Source organism: Salvelinus sp. IW2-2015, linkage group LG37 (genome assembly GCF_002910315.2).
Source record: "Salvelinus sp. IW2-2015 linkage group LG37, ASM291031v2, whole genome shotgun sequence".
Classification (NCBI taxonomy): domain Eukaryota; kingdom Metazoa; phylum Chordata; class Actinopteri; order Salmoniformes; family Salmonidae; genus Salvelinus; species Salvelinus sp. IW2-2015.
The window spans coordinates 5,910,798-5,918,026 of record NC_036876.1 but is presented as its reverse complement, the minus strand read 5'-3'; the positions used below and the strand labels follow the sequence as shown (position 1 = coordinate 5,918,026).

The 7,229-nt window shown below is 39.3% G+C and overlaps 1 protein-coding gene across 2 annotated transcripts in view; it reads left to right on the top strand.

The window, feature by feature from the left end:
• Positions 1-429: 429 nt before the first annotated feature.
• Positions 430-7,229, top strand: part of ponzr1 (plac8 onzin related protein 1) — a 13,578-nt gene continuing 6,778 nt past the window's right edge. The window contains exons 1-2 of one of the 2 annotated variants that reach the window (XM_070437942.1): positions 430-560; positions 1,027-1,094. The gene's annotated coding sequence lies outside the window, so the exon portion shown is untranslated. The remainder of the gene's footprint in view (positions 561-1,026; positions 1,095-7,229) is intronic. The other variant, XM_070437941.1, reaches the window with a different exon arrangement.

The following is a 7,229-nucleotide window of genomic DNA, read 5'->3' as shown; positions in this document are numbered from 1 at the left end:
GTTAAATTCTTATTGATTACTGTGTTGTTTTTATAGTTGTATCACAGGGCACAACTGTAAAAGACACTGTCTCAGCTTATTCCCCTGTTTAAATAAAGGTTGGTTTTTGATTTATTAAGGATTCTAGCTACCCTTGGCATCAATGAATACACGCCCCGGTTGTCATACTGTCTTAGATATGATGGTAGGGAGATTTGAATTTAAAATTGAACTTCAATCAATCCCATACTCTGTAATGAGTATGTCAGATTATTAGTGTAGAGTGTACCTACTTGTAGTAAGCACAGTAATAAAGAAAAATATCATCCTGATATTCATCATAATTTCACTGAACCCACACTAACTGTAGTCCACAAKGTTTCTCGCTAAAGTATGATGGACCCCCGTACAGGCATTACATTGCCAACATTACTATTTCTGTAAAACGAAACTCCACCGAGGTCAACTTCCATTGTAGGTGTTTTAGGCTGCCTGCCGCCACATACCAAAACAGCACAACCGTTGATCTCTGTGTTGCAACTTCTCTCTTCTCAGGCTTTATAGTTAAGACGAATAGAAAGGTAAGATTACAAATTACATGTATCTGTAAAGCTAGTTGCCAATTGCTAAAAACATATACCATCTTCAACTAACAGCACATTGCGGTTAAAACAGTCTCTTCGGTTGGTTTCAGTCTAGTCAATATTTTATTGTAGACGTTCATTACGATGATGGATCTTGTATGTAGTACTAACATGACTTATTTGGCTATTTGATTTAATCGAATGAGGTGTGTTTATACTTTCCCCACTAATAAGAAACCAGAACTACTCTGAATTAGAGAAACTTGAATGGTTAATTAGCACAATAAGTCTTCATGGTTGCAAATCGTATTTCAAAAGCATGGCCGATTCGACAGGATACGCGATATAATTGAAATAGCAGGTTTTGTTTTGTTTCCAATAGTTTTCGTTTTCGTGAAAATTGATGTATACCGTATATGTAAACGTCAAAATATAATTATTTCCTTTGCTATTGCAAATACAGTGTCTTGTAACCCGATGGGCTGGGCATCCTGAAGATTCAAGAAACTATAATAATTAAATCAATCAAAAGTAAGGGTCAATTAATATATCTGTCAGAAAGCAATGATATTTTGCATAGCCTATCGTTTCGTATAATTTTTTATGTGCATGTGGTGGGTCAGTTATCGTTCTAGCAAGGTGACTGAACGGTATTGACTGTAAATGTGTTATAATAAGGAAGGGAAGTATGATTTTATGTCATAGAAAAGTTGGTACTGCAGTCACATCAGAAAATCATCCTACAGCTAGAGCAATCATGATGATTTTCAAAGTGAATCTTTGATATTATTCAATATTAATCTTCAACATTATTTGATACAGGCACAGGTCAATGTTTGCAGCAACAACAACATTTTTGGAAATGTTACAGCATGTATACTGAATAGAAAAGTGTTGGTCCCCATGTTTCATGAACTGAAATAAAAGATCGCGAAATGTTTCATATGTACAAAAAGCGTATTTCTCTAAAATGTTGGTCACAAATTTGTTTACCCCCTGTTAGGAGTATTTCTCCATTGCCAAATAATCCATCACCTGAACTGGTGGTTGGCATATCAAGGAAGCTGATTAACATCACAGATCATTACACAGGTTGCACCTTGTGCTGGGGACAATTAAAGGCCACTAAAAAAGGTGCAGTTTTGTCACACAGCACAATGCCACAGTTGTCTTAAAGTTTGAGGGAGCGTAGCAATTGGCATGCTGACTGCAGGAATGTCCACCAGAGCTGTTGCCAGCATAAATTTTTCATGTTTCATTTCTCTACCATAATGCCATTCGATTATAGAGAATTTGGCAGTACGTCCAACAAGCCTCACAACCGCAGACCACGTGTAACCATGGCAGCCTAGGACCTCCACATCCGGCTTCTTCACCTGCGGGATTGTCTGAAACCATCCACCCAGACAGCTGATGAAAATGTGGGTTTGCACAACTGAAGAATTTCTGCACAAACGTCTCAGGGAAGCTCATCTGCATGCTCTTCGTCCTGACCAGGATCTTGACCTGACTGCAGTTTGGCGTCGTAACCAACTTCAGTATGTAAATGCTCACTGCCATGCTGGTGAAGTGTTAGCGGGAACTGGAACACGCTGTCGTACACATCGATACTTGTTTTATGCCTGCCCATACCATAACTCCACCCCCACCCTGGGGACTCTGTTCACAACGTTGACGTCAGCAAACCGTTCGCCCACATGTCGCCATGCAGGCGGTCTGCCATCTGCCTGATACAGTTGAAACCGACGTTCATCCGTGAAGAGGAGACTTCACCAGCATGGCAGTGAGCATTACATACTGAAGTTGGTTACGACGCCAAACTGCAGTCAGGTCAAGATCCTGGTAGGACGAGAGCATGCAGATGAGCTTCCCTGAGACGTTTGTGCAGAAATTCTTCAGTTGTGCAAACCCACATTTTCATCAGCTGTCTGGTGGATGGTTTCAGACAATCCCGCAGGTGAAGAAGCCGGATGTGGAGGCCTAGGCTGCCATGGTTACACGTGGTCTGCGGTTGTGAGGCTTGTTGGACGTACTGCCAAATTCTCTATAATGATGGCATATGGTAGAGAAATGAACATGAAATTATCTGGCAACAGCTCTGTGGACATTCCTGCAGTCAGCATGCCAATTGCACGCTCCCTCAAAACTTAAGACAACTGTGGCATTGTGCTGGTGACAAAACTGCACCTTTTTTAGTGGCCTTTAATTGTCCCTAGCACAAGGTGCACCTGTGTAATGATCGTGATGTTAATCAGCTTCTTGATATGCCACACCAGTCAGGTGGATGGATTATTTTGGCAATGGAGAAATACTCACTAACAGGGAAGTAAACAAATTTGTGCACAACATTTTAGAGAAATACGCTTTTTGTACATATGAAACATTTCGGCATCTTTTATTTCAGTTCATGAAACATGGAGACCAACACTTTTTCTATTCAGTATACATGTTGTAACATTTCCCAATTTTTTTTGTTGTTGCTGCAAACATTGACCTGTGCCTGTATCAAATAATGTTGAAGATTAATATTGAATAATATCAAAGATTCACTTTGAAAATCATCATGATTGCTCTAGCTGTAGGATGATTTCCTGATGTGACTGCGGAGTACCAACTTTTCTATGACATAAAATCATTACTTCCCTTCCTTATTATACCACATTTTACAGTCATATTAATGACCTTACTTTTGATTGATTTAATTATTAAAGTTTCTTGAATCTTCAGGATGCCCAGGCCACATCGGGGTTACAAGACACTGTATTTGCAATAGCAAAGGGGAAATAATTTAATTTGACGTTTACATATACTGTATACATACATTTTCACGAAAACGAAAGACTATTGGAAACAAAAACAAAACCTGCTATTTCAATTATATCGCGATATCCTGTCGAATCTGCCATGCTTTTGAAATACGATTTGCAACCATGAAGACTTATTTCTATTAACCATTCAAGTTTCTCTAATTCAGAGTAGTTCTGGTTTCTTATTAGTGGGGAAAGTATAAAACACACCTCATTCGATTAAATCAAATAGCCAAATAAGTCATGTTAGTACAAGATCCATCATCGTAATGAACGTCACAATAAAATATTGACTAGACTGAAACCAACCGAAGAGAACTGTTTAACCGCAATGTGCTGTTAGTTGAAGATGGTATATGTTTTTTAGCAATTGGCAACAGCTTTTACAGATACATGTAATTTGTAATCTTACCTTTCTATTCGTCTTAACTATAAAGCCTGAGAAGAGAGAAGTTTGCAACACAGAGATCAACGGTTGTTGCTGTTTGGTATGTGGCGGCAGGCAGCCTAAAACACCTACAATGGAAGTTGACCTCGGTGGAGTTTCGTTTTACAAGAAATAGTAATGTTGGCAATTGTAATGCCTGTACGGGGGGTCCATCATACTTTTAGCGAGAAACATTGTGGACTACCGTTAGTGTGGGTTCAGTGGACATTATGATGAATATCAGGATGATATTTTCTTTATTACTGTGCTTTCTCAAAGTAGGTACACTCTACATTAATAATCTGACATACTCATTACAGAGATATGGGATTGATTGAAGTTCAATTTTAAATTTCAAATCTCCCTACCATCATCTCTAAGACAGTATGACAACCGGGGGCGTGTATTTCATTGATGCCAAGGTAGCTAGAATCATTTAAATATTATATATATATATTTCATTAACCTTTATTTAACCAGGGGAACAAGCTGAGGACAGTCTCTTTTACAGTTGTGCCCTGTGATACAACTATAAAAAACAACACAGTAATCAATAAGAATTTAAAACCAAACAAAATAAATATAAAAAGTACAAAGATGGAGATTAAAGCTAATAAAAGAAATAAACTTCTATGAAGAAAAACACACATTACAAAAAGCAATCACGGTTTATAATAAAAAGTTCAATGTAATGTGATTTTAAACTGTTTTACAGGCACCAAAACATCTAAAATGAGTTCTTCTGCGATTCATTCCATGACTGGTGGAGCGTGATATTCAAGTATGTTTTGCTAACTCAGAGTTAATACGGGGTATCTCTAGCACTAGCGTGTCATGTGACTGGGATTTATAAACTAGATGTAGAAGGCTAATGTTAACTAGCTAACGTTGCCCATGAAAGGAAGTTAGGCTAGCGGGCAAGCATTTTAGCAGGTAACCTAGGACAACAAAAAATAAAAGCGTGCACTGTGTATGACAGTTATTTGGAGTCTGTGGCTCAAGTGGTTTGAAAGCTATTGAGATTTGAAAGCGCGAATATCCGTCGAAATATCCAAACTGAAACTGACTTTACCTCGGTTCTAATGGGCTTGAGAAACTCAGCTGCTGCTGCAACATGCTGCAAATAAGTCATAAGAAGTATATGAGAACAAAACCTATAGGCTACTTGTTAGATACTAGTTATATGGTGGTATTAAAGCTGGTATATATTGTAGCTAGCTAGCTAACACCAGTCAGCCAAAAGCTAGCTAGTTAGCTAACAAAACAGTCAAAGAAAGGTAGCTAGTTAATTTGTTTATGCAGAAGGTTGTTACCACCAAAGGACTTCAGCCATAGCTAGTTAGAGCCAGTCAAACAACAGCTGACCTCGACAACAAAAGAGCTACTCAACGTCCCAAATGCCAGTGCTTACATTTTTCCCAAAACATAAAGAAGGATTGGGGGATACCTACTGTTAAAGTCGGAAGTTTACATTTACACCTTAGGGTTGGAGTCATTTAAACTCGTTTTTTCAACCACTCCACAAATTTACTTTGGTTAACAAACCATTAGTTTTAGCAAGTCGGTTAGGACGTCTACTTTTGTGCATGACAAGTAATTTTTCCAACAATTGGTTACAGACAGATTTATTTCACTTATATTCATGTATCCACCAATTCCATGGGTCAAAGTTTACATACGTGCCTTTAAACAGCTTGGAAAATTCCGAAAAGATTTTCAATGGCTTTAGAAGCTTTCTGATAGGCTAATTGACATTCATTTGAGTTCATTTGGAGATGTATGTGGATGGTATTTCAAGGGCGACCTTCAAACTTCAGTGCCTCTTTACTTGACATCATGGGAAATCTAAAGAAGTCAGCCAAGACCTCAGGAAAAAAATTGTTGGACCTCCACAAGTCTGGTTCATCCTTGGGACCAATTTTCCAAACGCCTGGAAGTACCCACGCTCATCTGTTACAAACAATAGTACGCAAGTATAAACACCCATGGACCCGAGCCGTGTATTACTGCCTCAGGAAGGAGACGCGTTCTGTCTCTTAGAGATTGACGTAACTTATGGTGGCAAAAAGTGCAAATCAATCCAGAACAACTGGAAAGAACCTTGTGAAGATGCTGGAGGGAAACAATACAAACATTAACTTGAAAGGCCGCTCCGCAAGGAAAGAAGCCACTGCTTCCAAACCGCCATAGAAAAGCCAGGGACTACCGGTTTGCAACTGCCACAATGGGGACCGAAATCCTACTTTTTGGAGGAAAGTTGTCTCTGGTTCTGATGAAATGAAATTAGAACTGTTTGGCCATAATGACCATCGTTTTATGTTTTGAGGAAAGGGGAGAGCTTGCAAGCCAAAAGAAACACCATCTCCCAACTGTGAAGCTGGGGTGGCAGCATCATGTTTGGGGTGCGTTTGCTGCAGAGGGGACTGGTGCACTTCACAAAATAGATTGGCATTCGATTGAGGAAAGAAAAGTTGTGTGGGATTATTTGAAGGCAACCATCTCAAGCCATCAGCAGAGAAGAAAAAAGCTTGTTGCAAATGGCGTCTTCCAATGGACATTGACCCCAAGCACTGTTGTGTGGCAAAATGGCTTAAGGACAACAAATACAAGTATTGGAGTGGCCATCACAAATGCCCTGGACCTCAAATCTAATAGAAAATTGTGGTGGCAGAACTGAAAAGGTGCGTCGAGCAAGGAGCCTACCAAACTGACTCAGTTACACCGCCCTTGTCAGGAGGAATGACCAAAATTCCACCCACTTTATTGTTGGAAGCTTGTGGAAGGCTACCTGAAAGTTTGACCCAAGTTAAGCAATTTAAAGCATGCTACCAAATACTATTGAGTGTATGAAACTTCTGACCCACTGGGAATGTGATTGAAAGAAAACAAAGCTGAAATAAATTCACTCTCCTTATATATTTAAATGTCACATTCTCTTAAAAATAATGCACTTCCCCAAACCCAGATTTGAGATTTGTATAGGGATGTTATAACTCTGCAACGCTTTAGGCCAGAAACAAGCTGTAAAAGGCACAAGAGAAAGACGTGCTCAGTGTTACATGGTATCAATTTGGTTGAGTTTTGTCTATGCCTGAGTTATACAAGCTAGCTTCCATTCCTCCTCTGGGTACATTTACTCCAATAACCAAACAAACTAGGGTAGGCTCGTGTTCTCCACCCCCTTCCATACTTGCAAAGTAATTTGGACAACTCCGGAGGAACGTCAACCCATCAGACTCTTTGCAGCATGAACTGAAATGTTGTCCACCCCAATCAAAGGATCAGGTAATTAATCTAGTACTGAAGCAATAAGGTTACAGCTAGCTTGCACTGCAAGTGCATAAAATGTGATTGAGTATGTTGACTTAAAGAGCGAGAAAGACAATGTTTCTAACAAATTAACCTAGAAAATGCAGCTAGCTAGTTTAGCCA